Source organism: Ambystoma mexicanum, chromosome 11, assembly GCF_040938575.1.
Source record: "Ambystoma mexicanum isolate Mex_15411 chromosome 11, UKY_AmexF1_1, whole genome shotgun sequence".
Lineage (NCBI taxonomy): Eukaryota > Metazoa > Chordata > Amphibia > Caudata > Ambystomatidae > Ambystoma > Ambystoma mexicanum.
In genome coordinates this window covers 1,056,887,108-1,056,905,910 of record NC_090934.1, presented here as the reverse complement: position 1 = coordinate 1,056,905,910, position 18,803 = coordinate 1,056,887,108, and the positions used below count along the sequence as shown (strand labels likewise).

Sequence of the window (18,803 nt, the reverse complement as noted above, 5' to 3'; positions counted from 1 at the left end):
CCCATTGGCTCATGTAGGCACCATATGTTTTAACGTCTGTGGTCTGCAACGTGTGGCTCTCCAGATGTTTGGGACTACAGCACCCAGCAACCCTAGCCAGCATACTCAATGGTGAGGGATCGTGGTATTTGTAATCCAAAACATCTGGAGATCCAAAGCTTGCAAACTCCTGGTCCACTTATTGGTTATTCTTATGTATGCTTACACGAATGTCTATTATTGTAACATTTAGGTCTCCGGGTGTAGGGTCCACCTGGGATAATGAGCCCATCCTAAAACTTAAGTGCAATTATTCGGTTTCCAGCAGCTGCGTTTTCCCCTTTTTTCGATGAGGAGAGAACAACACAGTAGACACACTCTACTGGCCGCACATTCAATTTCCGATTCGACTTTGCCAATTCGCACCAGTTCCCACCCACCCCTCTCCCCCCACCCCTCGTTTTTAATGGGCTCCCCTAGCCGTGTTGTGCTGACCTAATTAAAACGCTTTGTTGAGTACTGCCTTGTGATGGTATAATCCCAACCCGGTGACTCTGAAAGACCTTCTCGTGGCGAGCGCTGGCTCCACTCACTCACTCACACACACACCGAGTCGCCGTTCGTCCCTCTCGGATCTCCCTCCACAGCGCCTCGTCTTCCATCTTCTCCTCTAGGCTCGAGCAGGCGCCAACTCGACGCAGACTCCCCGGGGCGGCTTCCGGCTCTCACCTGCGCGCGTGGGACTGCTCAGCGGTGAGCCCAGTAGTCTTTCTATGTGTACGACATGCACAGCAGCACGAGAGGGGGTCTAGCTGTGTGAATTAATCCGTGACTTCCCTGTAGTGCCAAGGAAGCGTTAAGGTGCTCCAATCTGGGAACACAAATGCAACTTTTAAAAAATATTTCTTGATACGCAAAATATCTTCGCAATGCACGGGTGAAACTGGGCTCTTACTGTACTTTGTGGTTGTAGCGAAATGGGCAAGTTCCACGGTTAACAAGTGAAAAACAAAATATAACTGCTTAATTTTTCCCATAATCAACTATTTTTTTAAATGGCTAGTCCATAGATCTAGCACACGTTTCTCGTAAGTATTTTAAGGTATAATTCATTCTCAGAATAGCAGTTTATTGGTGTGCACTATTTATTCATTTATTTGCATTTTTAAAGCGCTCACAGGGGGGGCATCGAAGCGCTGTTACAGGAATATGTCTTAGTTGCGTATTTATAATGCGCTTAATACCAATAGGTTTCTAAGTGCAGACCACGGGATTGAACCTGTGTTGCTTCGTGTCCTCTTGTTTCCAAGGTGAGCACGTTGCTGCTTGAGCTATCCTCCTGGGACACTTGATTGTTTTTTTTCTCTGATTCTTCCATTATTTGTTTAGCCTTATTACTAGTTCCCTCTTGTACATCCATCTATGGAGACTTGCAACCCAGACAACAGCCACTGGGAAATATATTTATTTATTTATTTAATTATTTTTTAATGATGCGCCTAATAGCATACCTGAGTTAGGTTTCTAAGTGCGGATCCAAGATTCGAACCTCTGTTGCTCTGCGTGGTCTTCAGAGCGTTGCCCCTGTGCTATCCGCCATTTGTGAAATACCCACCTATGTGACAGAAGAACTTGCTTCTACTGCTCGAAAGAAAGCAGCCCATGCACCCCAAAAGTCAAGTTATACGTCCTATGCCTCAACATCCCTAATATCAGTATGCAGTGAAGACCTATGGCAATTTCGGGCACGCTGGAGTATCTAGCACTCACGCCATCCCCTGACCTCTCAGCACCCATCCACATTACTGATCTTTGCGGGTTGCTTCTACTGAGCCTGACCAGCCATGCAGGGCCTTATCGTGCCAAATGCACACACGCATTCTAATCCAACTCTGTGATCTCCAACACTATGGACTTCGGTCCACTGAGGGCATTCCCACTAACAGCGCTTTGAGACTATGATAGTGGTAAAAGGCGCTATATAAGTGACAAATACAATACATTGCCTGTGGAAGGCAAGCAGACTTGCAGTATTGGTCTGTCAAAGCCATGGGAATCAGTGAGAGTGCCCATGTATGAATATATACGTTATTTTTGATTTTTAAAGTGAATATCTCCATGGCTTATTCGAGTTTCCATATTTTTGTGGCCCTGCACCCGTTGAAGATAATTGCTAGGTGTGTGCTGCAAAACTCGGAAACTCAAAGCAGACAATTTTGATATAGACATCTCAAAAGCATGTTTTTTGTGGTGTTTTGGAAATCCAATGTCATAAACGCATTTTTACGAAGTGAAAATATGCATGTATCCTCACCAGATTTGCTGTGGTTCTTTGGTTATGGTCAGATCAGATGCTTGTCAAATTTGGTGTACTTTCATGGTCAATATTTCCTGTTTTCATAGAAAAGTGGCATTTAACCTTCACTATAATTACCTGGAGAGAGAGACACACGCACACGCACACACACCCCGCCTCCCCCCGTACCCTGATCATGGTCTGGATCTGCACACTATCATGGCCCTAATACCAACATTTGCTATCACTATAGATAGGCCAAAAACAAAGAACTGCAAGAGGGATAAAATAGGAAACAGGCCTTTTCCTGCCGTGCACCTGGTGTCTGTAACACGTTACCAATGTCAATAAGACTGGCCCCTTCCATCCTACACTCCCAGATCGACCTGAAGACCCTACTCTTCAAAGAACATCTCGCCAATCCCTGATGGCTCCACTCAACCCTTGCTCTCTTTCTGGAGTCCCCTCCCCCTTGCATCTCCATCCTATGCTACTCATGTATCCGACTTGCAGTGTCTGGGTTTGCCCTCTTTGTACAGTGGTACATTGCTTCGGAAATAGGTGCACTTCATACATCCCATACAAACATGCATAGACATTGTGATTTGTGTTGTTAACTTTTAGATTCTGAGCATTGCATGGGGTAGGGGTCGAGCTATTGCTGAGCTACCACTCACAACTGGTTCCTTTCAGTTGTTATATTTTTTTATTTTAACAACACAACGGGCCTCTTTTTTCAAGTTTTTCTGGCTCCTGATGTCACAGAAACACCTGGGCATTACAGCTCTGGCGGTCCGTGAAGTCAGGTGCCAGAAAATGTAAATCCCCATTCCCATTAATGGGAATGGGAGCACGGAAGCACCGGCACCGTGTGCAACAGTGCATGTGCTTCTGTGAAAGTCGGTGGGCAGGTGCCGTTCCGCCCGCCAGTTCTGAGTTCTGACCCTGGCGGGCGGCGCAGCACCCACCCGCAGATTCGTAGTTTTCCGTCCGGTAACAACGGTGCCTGTACGCTTACTGGCACCGTTGTTACGGGACCGGCACACTTGTAATGAGGCCCAATGTGTCCATCCACCTCAAGTTTTCTGTTGATTCAACTAAATAATTGTTAAGATTTTAGTTTTTTACATAGGTTGCTGTCTAATCTTAAAAGAGAAACTTAATTCCCATTAACCAAAGTCTTTTCTATTAACACATGGATGATTTTTTCAATTCTCTCTCTCTCTCTCTCTCTCTCTCTCTCTCTCTCTCTCTCTCTCTCTCTCTCTCTCTCTCTCTCTCTCTCTCTCTCTCTCTCTCTCTTCCTACCCACCACCCCCCCCTAGGGTGGAAGCACCCCAACATAGTAGACACAAGCAAATGGTGTCCCTGACATTGCCATTCAAACCAGTCTGAAAGCAGTGGGGTGCTGGAAAAAAAAATCTTTGAAAAAATGGAATTATCATCTGCCCTGAATCTAGAGCAGTGGTCTTGAAACTGTCCCCTCCTCCATGGGGCCCTACGGATGTCCAGGGGGGCGGGCGGTTAGTCTCTTTAAACAGGGATTAAGGTGAATGATTTTAACAGAAAATATAAGCAGTAGACAATATGCTTATATTTTAAAGAGCCTGCGGCCCACTTGACATCCTTTGGGCCCCATGGGGGGCCAACCCCTCGGTGAGAGGTCCCAGAAACAATCTTTTTACTCAAGAGGGGGGAGGGGGGCAGAGGATCTCTGTATGAAAAAGTTTGAATACCACTGATCTAGAGGAATGCCTTTGGGTTATTCACATCTTCGAATTCTAGAGTGAATATGGTCCAGTTCCTCATGAAGTATGTCAAATTCAGCACAATTCCTTATAGTCCTGCAACACCTCTCCTGGGGTTTGCTTCTAATGCAGCTAGAAGGATGGGAGGACAACATATGCAGAATGGGATCTTCTTGAACTATGCATTCTGATTGGCTGCTTTAATGTGAAGCTCCAAACATTCTTCACGTGATCTATCAAGGGTGTAAATAAGTGTGCAGTCGTGATCACCATATTAAGACACTCAATATTTCATGAGTTCATGTGACATTCCTTTACAGAGGAAGAAGAAGCCATTATGCAGCATAGTTATATATTAGCTGTGACTGGGTGTAAATCAGCTCGCTCAAAGCACAGGCTGAAAGAAACAAGCTCAGACCATGCTGGGAGGGAGCTGGGAGCTCTGCACATCAACCCGCCATCTTTTCTGGCTCGCTGATCCCCACTGCACCAAACTCCTGCCACTCTCCCCCTCTCCTCCACGGACGGAGCTGCCACCTCACGCATATCTGTTTCCAATCGCAGCACCCCCTCATCCCCACTCCTTCTCACATGGCTGAAAGGGAAATGGAGAAAGGACAATAGGTAACAGAGTTCTCCTCCCCCCCCCCTAATGGTGATTTTTTTTGTTTTTCTTTTTTAACTAGGACAGTGGTCGAAGTGTACGAAAAGAAGTAGTGGAACTATGTTCCCTGCTGGTCTGTCTCAGTCCCCACAAACCCCGCCCCTACACCCCCTCACGCACACAATCCAAACCCCCAAACAAACACACCCGCTATTTATGGGAATGTGCAATGCAGTGCACTGAAGTGCAATCTTAAACAACTTGTGACACTTTTATTTTAAAACGAAACCATTCCGGAACGGTTTCTTTTTAAAAATAAAAGTATAGCAACTGTGAAACTTAAAAATAAAAAGTATAGAAGCACCGCTCCCGACCTTTCTGACCTAGGGAATGGACACAATGTAATTTCACAACTTCAAATCAAAGCTACTAGCGATGGCACGGTCTTGTTTGCACGCTGATGGCATTGCCACTGAGCTATCCTTCCAGATATCCCTGACTTGGGACACGGAATTCCCTTTATAGCTGGATAGGATTGTATACGATAAGAGGGACCATCAACAAGACGAAAATGTAAATACATAGCCTTAAACATCACTGCACTGTTTCTGGGCATAGTAATCCATTTGTAAACCATATGCTTAATTGCGATTCATGTTTAAACACTTGACAAATTCAAGAAAATTAGTTAACACACATGAATAAAACAATAACCTTAGTACAATACCATGTTTTATCAATGTATGAAACCATGTTAAAGATGGCGTCTCTAGGGCGCAGAGTACCTGAACTTCCGGTAGTTACTTTAAGCCCCCCTATGCAGAACAGGAAGTGGGCCATTCTTTAGTTTAACTACTTTCCTAGCTTGGTCCCTGAATGAATTCGCGTTCCCCTCGCTAGATGGCAGCACAGAGCGACGGTAATGGTTCTACGTAAAAATGGGAACACAGTTATATAGGGAATAGCGAATGCTACAAGAAAAAAACAATGAGAATGGCCCCAGTTCGAAGCGGCCTTTTGGCAGAGTGTCTGCTATGGCAGTAGGAGACTGTGGGAAATGTTTTCTTTATGCTTTTCTAAACTTGTCATCATGGACGGTCTTTCCCAGACACTGCCTCGGGTCTAACAATATTTGCACTCTGTCCCCCCACAGAACAAAAATCTGTACACCCACACACATCTATGCAATACTTTATACTTTTAACACGACAAACTGATTTGTCTGGCTTTGCCTTTCTAAACTGCCAGTTATGCAAAGAAAATAAAATAATGAAAGACAACTTTATTTTAAAACGCTACGAACCATTACTAAAAAAGGAACAAAACTGCAACGAATCTTGGTAAAGAAGCGTGGAGTATAGCTCAGGAGCATTGCAAGCTGAACTCTCGCTAAAACGTAAGCACAAGAGAAAATTGTAGTTTTGATATAAAATACCATTGATGTTATGGTGGGTTTTAAAATATATTTTGAAAAACTCTTCTACATGGAATTTGAAAGTAAAATAGGCTATTTCCGCTAACACGCCCCAGTAGCCATCTCTGGAAGTTCACCTCCCATTCAGAGTCACTGAGCAATGCATTGTGGGTATGCAAATGCCCTCAAAACCATCAATTTGCCTCCAGAAAATTGCCTTTGTCCTATTGGTCACTGCATAACTGGACTTAGTCACAGGAAGAGATGATTTTCCCAATATCACACAGTTCTGGTAAACTTAATTACCCATAACTCTATTACAGCCCTGGGTTTGAGCAGAACTGTTAACTAGGGTTGCAAACAATTAATCCCTGTGGCCACTAATGCTGATTTAGAACCCATCAGCTTCATAGGAATGTGGGCATCAACTCTTGTCAGCAATTCCTTTGAAGCTTCTGGGATGTGCACACACTGAATGACTGCTCTGTGTCCCTGTTGACCTAGTTTTCTCTCTTCGGCTCTCCTGTTTCTTTCGCTCCTGTAAGTGAGTCAGACGTTTGCTTCAATAAATGAACCTGACAAAATCGAAGAAATATCCATGGATGATAAAACTACCTACAAGACTCGGTGCAAGAAGTTTGAAAAGTAGTTTGGTGAACTAAAAAAGAAAGCCCACTAGTCTAACCACATGGATAGTGCTGGCAATTTTTTATTAAAAAGCTATTTCATATGGTAGGAGAATAGCATCTTCCTGCTGCTGCCCACTCAACTGCTCCCTCATCACCTTGTGAAAGGATGTACAGCCACTGCAAGATTAAACTATGGGGTCATTACGAGTTGGGCGATAAGGGTTAATGGTCACCGGTAAGTAGAACGGTGCCGGAAAACCCTTACCGCCCTATCCCGAGGTCCCTTAGCGGGTCTGGTTAAGGGACCTTGGAGCTAATAACGGGCCCGTAATTTGCGGGCCCGTTATTATCGCCTTCCCCATTCCCATTGAGCCCTATGGGGGCTCAATGGAAATGGGGAATGGTAAACTGAATGGGGACTTACCGGGTCCACACAGGTCGGAATATCCCGGTAAGTTCCCATTCTGCCAGACCGGACCCGGGTTTGGAGGCAGCCATGGCGCTAATAGTGCCATGGCTGCCTCCAAACTCGTAATGACCCCCAATGTGTGCATATGCAAATTATAGGTTTTCCACATCCACAAAAATGATTAAAGTAAAGACTCGCTTGTTAGAAACGGAAGACCATCCTTGAAATTATATTTACGTGGAATTCAATGCATCATAGTACTAACACATCGATTCTATCATTAGCTTATTAATAGGATGACATTTTGGGAATTAAGTGTTTAATCATGAACTTTCATTACGAAAAGATGTACAAAATGAGACCTCAAATAAATGAAATGAGAAAGGCCTTCGTGGCAAGAGAAATGACATGCATCGACTCTGGCAATTTCTGGAGATTTCTGCTGCTTGATTGCTGTGACAATTAAAAGGGCACTCATCAGACGGCACAATAGCTCATTATCATGTCTACAGCCAAGCTAGACATTCCCTGCAGTGGCTTGGGCTCAGGCCCCTATTAGGCGCGCCCTGTTGGCCGCAACCAGCAGGGCACAGAGACCTGCATCTCGGAATATTTATGTTTGCTTAAATATTGTGTCAAACGAAGCATGGACAAATGCAGTGCTATGGTTGACAGTATATTGAAGAAAACACTAGCCGATCAGTACATGGTGTTGAAGCGTGATGGAACGCTCCTTGCCCAAATAGGTTGCTTTGTCCCTCATGCTATGTTTGTGGGACACAGCAACCTATTTGTTCAGGGAGCATTCACTTACAGGACATCTCCATGTATTGAGCGGCTAGTTTTGCTCAAATGTACTGTCAGCAAAAGCACTGCACTTTTCTGTGCTTCGATTGACACAATATGTAAGCAAACATAAATATCTCGGCACGCAGGTCCCTGCGCCCTGCTGGCCACAGCCAACAGGGTGCACTTAAGGGGGACATGCGCCAAAGGCATTGTGCCGAAACCGCTGGTGTCAGAGGCACTGCACCAAAACAAAACATATAGGGCCTCATCACGAGTTTGGCCCGGGCCCTTAAAAGCGGATGTAACAGTATTATTGCCGCATTTAATGGCTGTTCAAATCACGAGTTGGCCGGGAAATGGCATGTTTTCCTCCAGCTTTTTGCTGGAGGTAAAAATGACAATTTTCGGGTCATTTTCGGTGTTATCACACCCTGGGCAATTACCGCCAGCGGTAATAGTGCTCCCCAACCCCATTGGGTCCTGTGGACCCAATGGGGCCATAGGGATTTACTGCTCACCCGCAACTCGTGACCTGTTACAAATTGCGCCAAACCAATTTGCAGTAGTGCTATTAGCATTGGGCGGTATCCTGGTGGTGTTATGTCGTGATGAGGCCCATTGTGTTCACAGATGGAATGCCATTACATATTTACTTTCAGCTGTTGTACAACCTACACAAAGTATAATGTATTTCCTATTCGATGTACACCTTTAATAGGTGTTTTCAGTACATAGATTAATATTAGTAAGTAATATGGGGGTGTGGCCGACCAGGGAAGCAAAGATCTGCTTCTCCTATGTGCTCCGTGACCCATGCCTGCTGGGTGCTCTCGACTCCTACAAATACTGTGTGAGGCAGATTTGTCCTCACTGTTATGTCAAGGAACCCTCAGGCAGCAGTTGCTGCGACTTGCAGTCTCTGTTGAGGCGCCTGAGGCTGTATCGAGACAGATATAAGAATAGGACCAGGCGCGCAAGATGGTGCCCAGGCACATAATTAACAGAGGTGTTGTGAGCTAAAGCAGCCTCTCACCCACATGACACAGGACGGAAAGTGAGCTGGAAGATTTGGCCACTCTCTGAAGGAGGCCCTCCCAACACGGAGACAAGCGCAGCATGTACCTGACGCAGATGAAGTGACTGTGGTGCACAGAACCCCGCAGCACTTTGATGGAGGATGTCTGCTGCACATGGTGAAAGCCCCTGGCTTGAGGAGTGAGTTTTGGGTGTATCCGCCTCTCTACCTCCCACCCTGCGTTACACGCCAACTGAATCCTGGTAGTGACAAGAGGGGTGAACGTTATCTGCTGGAAGATCCCATCAGGGAGTGGGGGAGGAGAAAGGGAGGTCTCTTAAAGAGAAGAATCCCTGAGGAGTTGGAAGGGAGAGTGAAAGATGAGAAGTTTGAGCAGGAAAGGAGGGAGAGCAATGTGGGAGAATGAGCACAACTGGGAATACCCTGTGCATATGTAGTTGGACATTAGATATAAAGTAGTGTTGGAAGAGATTCAAATATAAATTGGAATAAAAAGGCTGCTTTAAACCATCATCGCAAAGGCTCCTGTGAAACGGAAAGGCCCACTCTTGGGAGATATTAAAAGCCTGATGCAAGCATAGGAGGGCTCAAAGAGGAATCAACATCAAACGGTATTACAGATCCATTCCCCTTAAGAATCGGTGTTGCGGATGGACAATGCTCCAACTATGATGTTGGATTTACAACTGATGCTCTCTGAGATTAAGAAAGATATTAAAGACAGCACAGCAAATTTGGCAAGATCTATTGCAAAGCTGGATAAACACGTACTGGCAGTGGAAAGGAGACTGGAAGAAGTGGAAACTGCCGTCTGTGACCGGGCGCATGATCAGTCTGAACTGTCGGAGCGGATGAAGGGTCTAGAACAACAGTTGGAGTACGTTCTGAAAAAGCGGGAGGACTCTGAAAACAGATGAAGGCAGAATAATATCTGGTTGAGTGGGATCCCCAAACAAATTGCTGATGGAGATTTGGAGGAGTATGTCGGACGAGTGTGTCACAGCACTTCTTTGTCACATTCTGGGCATGTCAAAGGACTCTGTTATAGTGCTCAATAGAAGAAACTGGGTGTACTTGACAGACCATCAGAACAGAAATCTGATTGCAGATTTCCTGATGCTGAATCCTCCTATTTCAGCTCAAGGACAAGATCCTGGGGGCCTAAAGGAAACACAATGTAATACCATTTGGAGAGGCCTCCATTTGGATATTTCAGGAACTAGCACAAGCAACACTGCAAAGAAAGGAGAAGCTTACATGATATGATTGGTAATTTATAACGTGCTTAATACCCAGAGGTTTCTAAGCGCAGACCCGGGGATCGAACCTGTGTTTCTTCATGTCGTGTTGCTTCCAAGGCAAGTACATTGCCGCTGAGCTATCCTCCCGGGACATATGACTATGAACTGGCTTAGGAAGAAGAATGTGAGATGTAGATGTACGTTTCCATGCAAGTTGATATTTGAACATGAAGGGAGGTCCTATAACATCACAAAAGAAGAGGAAGTTGCAGAGCTCTTGGAAAAGGGTGAATCTATCTGACTGCCTGAAGGGTCCCCAGATAGAGAATGAGATAAGCGGAGGAAAAGCATATCAGGAAAGAAAGCGTGGAAGAGGGATCAACCATACCCCAGAGTGAGACAAAAAGGAGAATGTCTTTCCAATGTCGCTTGAGGAGGGTGGAGGATGTGCCAATTAGAATGATTAAGATGATGGGGCGGGGTTAGTGCACAGTTTGTCTATATTCCTGGGTGATATGAGGCTCTTGAAGAGAGGTGGTGGGCTAAGAAAGGATGGGAGGTATGCTGATGGTATAGTTCCAGGTGAGGGTCGTTGGGGGAGGACGGTTGAGCGAAGAGAAAAGTTTCGGAAGAATGGGAGGATGGGTTGAGAGTGGGTATGGCTCAGGAAACTGACCCGAGACTCCTTGAATAAACCGATTAGACCCAAGGAGGGAGAACTTGGAGGAAGTTAGTACGGTTCTATGTTACCATGGTACATTTTTGGGTTACATTTGATCCTACATGGTTGGGAAGGAGACACTGGGAAGTCATTCATGATAGATATGATGATACAATACCTATAGGTCAGTATGAGATTGAGAGATGATGGCTGATTTGGGATTTGTGACCTGAATGTAAAGGGTCTGAACTCCCCCCCCCCCAAAGAGATGCTCAATATTGTGGATATTGTGCAGGTTCATGGAAATGAATGCATCTGTTGTTTTTGTACAGGTAACACACCTCCTAGCACAAGATGAAAGGAGGATGAAACATAGGGCATTCCCTAATCAGTATTTCACATATAGTGCACTCTGAAAGAGAGGGGTAGCAATCCTATTTAGTAAAGGTATTGGATTCACTAAGCAACATGTCTATAGAGACCCAGAGGGTATATATTTGCTTCTTAAGGGACTCTTAGAGGGGCAGTTTGTAAAGCTTGTATCATCTTAAGTCCTTAATGACCACCAAGACCAATACTATAGCGCTCTTTTGGGGATGTTGGGGAGGTTTTGTGAGGGACATGATAATTGGGGGAGACCTCAATTTTGTGATTAATCCAGAAAAAGGATATCAATTCCTCCCACAGCAAATGACAAATGACACAGATATGGGTTAGCAAGGCTTTTCCGGGAATTGGGATTGATCAAAATTTGGTGCTGCTTCCGTCAGGAAGAAAAATACTACTCTCTTCGGCGTCTCCTAGGGGCTATTCTAGGATAGACATGATTATGATTTTTGCAACCTTGGTCCAGTGCTCCTCTCAGTGGATATAGTTATTCATTATCTCTCGGCTCATGCACCGGTTTTATTGCAAGTTCAAGTTGATAGGCATCTTGAGAATAAGAAAAAGGTATAGCGCTTAAATTATCTGGCGCTGAGAGATGTTTCTGTCAGAACTCATATGGAAGAAGTGATAAGGATTTATTTTAAGGAAAATTATGTGGGAGAAACGGTCTTGAGGATTATGTGGGATGCGGGTAAGGTAGTGATTAGGGGGGAATTTATAGGGAAGGCTGATTTTTCTGAAGGCATTGGAAACCACATGAATGGTATTGGAACCAGGGGAGTTGCTATGTCTGGAAAAGATACAACCACACACATTTACACAGAAAGTACTCTCTCATTCACACCAGCATCCATCATCATACATTCCCCTAACAACACAAGCAAGCACACATCCATACACATAACTTAAATAAAAAATACATGAACATAAACAATCTTACATTCTGCCGCGTGTCCTGAAGTTTCCTCTACAGCACTTAAGCCCCTGCTAGCATTAATAGGAATCAGGAACATCACCCTCTCTCTTATCACTAGGCTAATAGGCATCCCGCGTATCTTGCTTTAGCTAGATAGTCCTCTCTCTCTTAAAACTGTGCCAATAGGCATTCGGTGTATCTTGCTTTAGATAGATAGTCCTCTCCCTTAACACTAGCTGAATAGGCATCCTGTGTAACTAGCTTTAGCTATATAATCCCCTCTCTTAACACCTATATAATAAGAATCCCATGTATCTAGTTTAAGCTAGATGATCCTTCTCTTAACACTGTGCTAATAAGCATCCAGTGTATCTAGCTAATCCTCTCTCTTAACACAGGGGTAATAAGCATCGCATGTATCTAGCTTTAGCTACATAGTCCTCTCTCTTAACACAGGGGTAATAAGCATCCCATGTATCTAGCTTTAGCTATATAATCCTCTCTCTTAACACTGGGGTAATAAGCATCACATGTATCTAGCTTTAGCTATATAATCCTCTCTCTTAACACAGGGGTAATACGCATCCCATGTATCTAGCTTTAGCTATATAATCCTCTCTCTTAACACAGGGGTAATACGCATCCCATGTATCTAGCTTTAGCTATATAATCCTCTCTCTTAACACTGGGAGAATAAGAATCCCATGTATCTAGTTTAATCTAGATGGTCCTTCTCTTAACACGGGTAATAAGCATCCCATTTATCTAGCTTTAGCTAGATAGTACTCTCTCTTAACCCTTGGTAATAGGCATTTTGTATGTCCAGCTTTAGCTAGATATTGCTCAATCTTAACAAAGGGTAAATAAGCAGAATGTGTATCTAGGTAGAACTATATAACACTCTCTTAAGACTGGGCCAATAAGCATCCCGTGTATCTAGCTTTAGCTAGATAGTCCTCTCCCTTAACACTAGCTGAATAAGCATCCTGCTCATCTAGCTTTAGCTATGTAATCCTCTCTCTTAACCCTTAGTAATATGCATTTTGTATGTTAAGCTTTAGTGCTCTCTCTTAAGAAAGGGTAAATAAGCAGTCTGTTTATCTAGCTTTAGCTATATAACTCTCTCTATTAAGACAGGTCTAATAGGCATCACATGTATCTATCTTCTGTTCACTTGTTAGGTGCCTATACAGCAAATAAATACTGCTTCAAAGTGCCCGCAGGGCAAAGGGAGGGAACAAAAGAGTGAAACACATTAAAAAACACAAAAATATTAAAAACCGTGGAGGGAAAAGGAGAAAAGACAAACCTACTATGCCTTGTGAGTATTCAGAACGTGCAAGTGCAGCAAGGAAGAGGGCAGAGTGGGGAAGTGCTGGAGTGTCTGGGCTTGTGGGTGAGCCACAGATAAGTGCATGGTATAAGTGTATGGTATGGAGAGTACTACACAGTCTCAGCCGCGATGGGGATAAGTGCAAGCCTCCAAGGCAGAGGGAGTACCAGGGCAAGTGCTGAGGGTAGACAGTAACTGGACGATTGGGTGTGGGAGGTCAGGGGCCCGAGGATGCTTGAGGGCCCAGGACACCAATTACATAAACTGTGAAATTAGTAGAGGAGAAAAGAAGGGAAGGAGGAGGTAAAGAGGGAAGTCTTGAGGAGCTTCCGGGCATTTAGGAAAATCCTGCTCAAGGCACAAAGGGAGGGGAAGGCTGTTCCATAGGAGGGAGCCAGCGGAGGAAAGGGATCCAGCACCTACCCTCTTTTTAGCGAAACGTTTTACACACAAAGAGTTGGTGTCAGAGGAACATAAAGGTCTAGAGGGAGAGTATTTAGTGAGATAAAGGTGAAGATAGTGTGGTGCCCGGGCCCAGACAGCATCGTGGATGATGCAGAGGGATTAGAATTTAATCCGTGCAGCAACCGGGAGCCAGTGAACAATTTTTAGGGCAGGAGAGATGCAGCCCCTGGGCTTAAGGCCAAGGATAAGTCTTGCTGCCCTAGTCTGGATTAGCTGGAGTGGTCGCAGAGTGGAAGAAGGTAGATTCAGGAGAAGGCTATTGCAATAATTAAGCCTAGAGAGAATCACGGCTTGGGTAACATTGAGCCTCTGGGGGAAAGTGAAAAAAAGGGAGAATTCCTTTGAGAAGTAAGAGCTGAAAGTGGGACTTCTTGGCAATGTCCCGAGTGTGAGGGAGGAAGGAGAGAGAGGAGTCGAAGATGACACCAAGGTTTCTGGCTTCAGAGAGGGAGGAGCAGGGGGAGAACCCATTTAGGAATGCCAGAGTGATGGGAAGAAGGAGGGAGCAGCAGTCCCAATTGAAAGGATCTCAGTTTTACAGGCATTCAGGCAGAGATAATTGGAGGTGCACCAGGACTGGATGGCAGATAGGCATTCAGGGATGATGGAAGGTGCAAGAATGTCAACAGGATGTTTGAAAATGTTGCGTGTCGTCTGCATAACACTGGAAGTTGGGGTAAAAGAGGAGATGAGGCGTGCAAGCTGAGCAAGGTAGATGTTAAAGAGCAAAGGGGAGAGGATAGAGTCCTGGGGGACTTCACAGGTGGAGAAGGATTAGGACCCCAGGATGATTTGATGTGAGCGGTCAGTTAGGAAGGATGTCAGCCAGTCCAGTGCCCAATCTGAGATACCAAGGATATCGTGGAGCCTTTGTATGAGGATGGAATGTTTGACTGTGTCAAAGGCAGAGGAGAGATTGCGTAGAATAAGTACAGCTGGAGAGGTGGAGTCAAGAGAGGCGAGCAATTCCTCATAGGTGTTTAGAAGAAAAGTTTCCGTGCCTCTGGATGCTCAGAATCCAGATTGATGGTCGTGGAGACCAACAATATTGGTATGCAAGTTGAGTTGGGGCAAGGCCAGCTCCGCCAGCAGTTTCCCCAGAAGGAGGTGATGCAAATAGGGCGGTAGTTGGCTGGCCAGGTAGGGTCTTCTGAAGGTGTTATCAGGAGGGGGTGAACACGGGAGTGCTTGAGGGAGGAGGGGAAAGATCCAGCAGCAAAAGAATGATTACAGAAATCAGCGAGTGCAGGATTAAGGGAGCCTATGTTGTCCTCGATGGTTCTGGATGAGCAAGGGAAAACCTGTTTAGAAGAGACCTTCATGGAGCGGACAACTCTGGTAACTTCTACAGCTGTGACGGGAGGAGCAGAGGGGGCAAAGGAGGCAGGTGAGGGGCCAAGGGTGGCAAGGGGCTGTCAGAAGGGTTGGGAATGTGCGTAGCAAGGGTGTTCAGGATGTCCTGAGTTTTGGTGGAGAAGTGAGCGGCCAGTGCATTGAAGAGAGCCTGGGAAGGGGAGGGGGAGGAGGAGACTGCGGAAGGGTTAGCTAGTTCCCGGTTTTGTTGGATGCACTAGAAATCTGTACCTGTTTGTGGGCTCTTTTCCTGGCACAGATGGAGAGTCTGTTTTGCCTTTGGAGCAGGCGGCAGGCCAGTTTCTCAGAGGATGAGCTGGAGGTTTGCCACTTACGTTCATCCGCTCTGCACTTTCGTACTCCACAACTATTCAGCTATCTGTGCTGCGTACTCTTGCATATCATTGAGAGACTTTTTTAATGGCATTGGTAAACAAAGCTCCTCTACTAAACCTTTGTGGGGACAAGTTACACTTACCTTTGTTCTTGGAGAGCTCCGACGTACGGCATGGTGCCATTCCAAATTTAGACTTGGAATTGAAAACCAGAGCAAAGTTGAATGTGTGGAATGTACTATAATATGTGGTTGTCATAGAGCGCAAGTCACCTTAAATACAAAAAAGGGCTATTATATGATCATGTAACAACTGCCATGCGCACCATAAGTAAGGTCTCTCACAATGAGACATTGGCAACCCTGCAGAGAACCTGCACATGTGAAGCCACACATTGGTGCTTTATTATTTAGCAAGTGAAAGTTCCTTTCTGTCTGGAGCTTGCAAGTCCACTTGCAGATTCCATCAAAGGTGCCTTACGTGTCTTAGCCAATCTAACTAACTTGTGAAAAATGAGGGTGAGCTTTGTAGTATAATTTATTGTGTTTTGGAATATTGCGCCACTGAATATGATAACATTATGGCCAGCAATAATGTGGCACACATATAGCCAGCCTTAGGTCGCCAACCCGTTAAATAGTAAAATCTAATCAGTTGCTGGGTTGTAAGCATAACAAAATGTGCATGCATGGGATTATTGGCTGGGAACAGCAAAGGCATCGAAACACACAAACTCTTTGGGTGTGACATATTCTTATGTTAAAGGAGGAGATCGAGGGAAGCAGAAAGCAGCGACGAGGTCTAGAAAACAGATGTGTATAGTAAGACAACATAGCCATTGACTGTAAATACCAACACTCATATTTTAAAGATTCAAGTCTGGATCTGATGTAATCTCCCAATAATATACTCATGGATTTTACCCTAATTTGCATTAAACCAATCAGGGTAACCTCTGCTTTCTTATGTAATTACTGCTTTGCATTTATTTATTTAATAGTTTTTTTTTACAATGCGTCTCATACGATACCCGAGTTCCTAATACCACACCTGAGTTTAGTTTCTAAGTGCAGATCTGGGATTCGAACCTCTGTTGCTCTGCGTGGCGTTGCTTCCAAGCCGAGACTCCATTCACTTGTAGTAGCTCTGTAATAATTCTGGAACCACCAGTCAAGATCCAGATGTGCTAATTCACGCTAGCCCACGACACAGCTAGGTAGACAGCATTAAAGACAAAAAACTCACAGCCTGTTGCAAACCGGTGAGCATGGGACAGACCCATAGGCGAGATTTGCCCCTATTTGTTGGCCTATTGCATGTTGGTCGGAGCTGCCACTGAAACATTTTGACGCACATGTAGAAAAGGCAACAACCGTGGGCTATACTGTTGTTGCTTTATATTTGTCAGTTTTATGTAATTATTGGTATTTGTTATGTTATTCAATATTCATACTGCACCCATCACCACCATGGCGGTCTTAGGACGCCTGGCCTTGTCCGAGAGCATCTTGTACATTACATTGGTGTTAATACTTAGGTTTATGTCAAGGCCACTTATTGTGAATCAAGACCAAATGCTTATTCACCAGTCATAATTATGTACTGGGAGATGCAGGACTGCCTCAAAAATATGTCAGCGGTCTCAGGTTTGTTTGAATCGAGCGACACAAGTTCGATCCCCTGGTCTGCGCTTAGAAACCTCTGGATATTAAGCGTGTTATAAATAACCAATCATATCATATCATATATCCCTTAACCTCTGAACATTTTAGAATGAGTAGCTGCTCTAGAAGGTACTCCCTCAAAAGCAGTGCTTAATTTGTAAAAGAATAAGTGCCAGGGCTCAAATATTTTCTAGCATACCCAAGACACATAAGGACGGGTAGCTTTCTGCTCACCGCTATCAAGACCGACGGCTGCTCCTGTCAGTGTCAACATGCATGGAATTAAAGCTGCAACTTCCACTGGCTTATTGAGGTTGATGGATGACTATGGCAGATGTGTGATTCACAAATTCCAATCAGCATAACATAAATTAACATACGTGCTTGTCTTGTATGCGACAGATGTTGAAGTGTGTCTTTGAACACAATCACAATTCTTTTCTGATTTTATAGATGCGTCTTAGGTGACTGACAGTTCAAATAATAAAGTTACCAAAACACCAAATATGAATTGAACTGAGTCTGTGATAAATAAGTTCTGGTGCTCGGAAATAAGTGCCTGGGCTGAGCCCTGGCAAACACCTCCACAAATTAAGCACTGATCAAAAGACGCGCGATCTGATCACTCATCACCACCGCCATGCCCTTGATGGTGAAGATCATATTCCTGACCAATACATTGACCTGTACTCTTCCCTAATTATTTATGGAATAGCTCAATGGTCCCCTTTTGAGTTCATAACCAGAAATAAGAGGCACAGCCGGTGTAATCTCCTTGAAAGTTATAGTTAATTGCATAGTTCTCGGTAATTCTGAACACTCAGCTGGATTTTACTATACAGTTGAGTGTTAAACCTGGCCTTAAATTAAATGAGTTTTAGAGTATATAGTTTAGAAGTATATAGTAATATTATACATAAACAAGTGGCTGCCAGAACAGTTTACATTTTTGTTTAATAGTCTGTTGTAACAGGAATAGTATGCATTCAATCTTTCCTTTGTCTTAATTGGTTATAAACAATAGCATTAAACCAGCATTGGCAAAGCCAACAGTTTTGGCTTTTTTATAGGTATTTTCCAAGTACTGCTAATGGTAATACCTGTCCATAAAATGGAAACAGCTGAACAATGGTGCGAGTACCTGGGCAGATGTTAATGCCTCCCAAATGCCCAATACCTGTACACAACTCCTGGATTTTCCAATGATGGTTTTGAAATGGAACTCAGTGAAAGGACCAAAGTGCTTTAGACCGGCATTAAGTAGCTTAAAAACCTTTTTTAAGAGAATGGAAATTGGATAAATATTCAGCATTGCAAAACTGGTCCCAGGAATTTGTTAGGATGTCATTGACCCAAAGAGTGATTTTAAGAGGACAAAAGAAACTCAAACTGTATGAAGAAATCTGGGGATGGTCGGGATAACTAAAATGTGCTTGTTTTATGCTGTTGGGGGTGTGGGGTAATGGATGGTGTGGGGTGATGGGTGGTGTGGGGGATAACACTGGAGGGGAAAAGAAAGTATGTGAGCTGTACTTTTACAATGT

At 44.4% G+C, this 18,803-nt stretch overlaps 1 protein-coding gene across 1 annotated transcript in view; it reads left to right on the top strand.

Annotated features, from left to right (window-relative positions):
- Nucleotides 1–566: 566 nt before the first annotated feature.
- Nucleotides 567–18,803, top strand: part of RLBP1 (retinaldehyde binding protein 1) — a 246,605-nt gene continuing 228,368 nt past the window's right edge. The window contains exon 1 of the mRNA XM_069624301.1: nucleotides 567–732. The gene's annotated coding sequence lies outside the window, so the exon portion shown is untranslated. The remainder of the gene's footprint in view (nucleotides 733–18,803) is intronic.